At 15.3% G+C, this 1,284-nt stretch overlaps 1 protein-coding gene across 5 annotated transcripts in view; it reads left to right on the top strand.

The window, feature by feature from the left end:
- LOC102670596 (alanine aminotransferase 1) overlaps positions 1–1,284 on the top strand; it is a 15,508-nt gene that overhangs the window by 10,455 nt on the left and 3,769 nt on the right. The window lies entirely within an intron of this gene.

Raw genomic sequence — 1,284 nt, 5'->3', positions numbered from 1 at the left:
ATTATATATTTAAATTATATAATAAAGAAATTTATAATAAAAAAATTTTATATATCATAAATTAATTGAATAAAAATATATTAAATACAAATTTGACTAGTTTCAATTGATGTTAGTATTAAAACCACTTGTCGTTATAGTAGCAAATATCTAAAAATAGTAATTCAATTGGCGTCGATTAGTGCAAACGAATATTGCATTTTGAAATAACGTAATTTCTACAAAAAGTTTTTTTTAATATCTATATATATTAATTTTGAAATTAAATTTTATAAAAATCATCATCAAAATCATTTTCAACATTATGATTATATATAATAAAATACATATTTGATACTATCTTATTAAAAATATAACTTAATTTATATCATAAAATAACAATTGTCATTATTAATATAGAAATAATATATAATTATATTATATACATAATTTATAATGCAGAATACATTTGTACATATAATTATAATGTATGATTTATATATATATAATATAATATATATATAAATTGAATCAATATATATATTGAATCAAATTTTAAATTATTTAAAAATTATAATTTTCCATTATTTGATAAATTATCTCTATAATTTCATTAATCCATCGAATAGCACAAATGAGAATCATAAAAAAACATATTATAAAAAAAAATTAGAAATATAGTAATAAATATAATAATAAATATAATTAAATTGATCTATTTATTCGTGCAATTTAATACTGTAAGTTGTGAAGAAAAATAAACACGCTATATGTATGTAAGATCTTCATTTGATTAGTACTGATCATATTATATATCATTTATTAAATATAATTCGTCAAAATTCAAAATTCTTACTATCGAATATAAAAATTAAGAATAAAAATTGAAAAATTTTTTAATATTTTTATTATATTATACAAAAATTTCTAAAAAATATTATGTCTTCAAACATAATTTTTTGAAATAATATGATAAATGCATAATTTCCCTTTTAAATTTTTAAGTATAAATGATAAGTATACATAAATATATCATTTTTGTGAAAATCTTGATTTTCTGAAACTTTGAAAAAAGTTGTTATGTGACCTATTTCACGAACATATTCTAATATTTTTCATTAGTTCTTCAGATATGAAATTATGTGTTAAAGTTTCAACATAAACAATTATAAATTTCAATTATAAACATAGAACGAAAAAATTATCATGATATCGCTTAAAATTATTACATTATTACATTTATTACATAATAATTATCGTATATTTATTTATTTAAAAAATTCTAAGTTAAAATATATGAAATTA

The sequence above is a fragment of the Apis dorsata genome, unplaced genomic scaffold, assembly GCF_000469605.1.
Source record: "Apis dorsata unplaced genomic scaffold, Apis dorsata 1.3 scaffold_4, whole genome shotgun sequence".
Lineage (NCBI taxonomy): Eukaryota > Metazoa > Arthropoda > Insecta > Hymenoptera > Apidae > Apis > Apis dorsata.
This window is presented reverse-complemented; position numbering and strand designations above follow the sequence as displayed.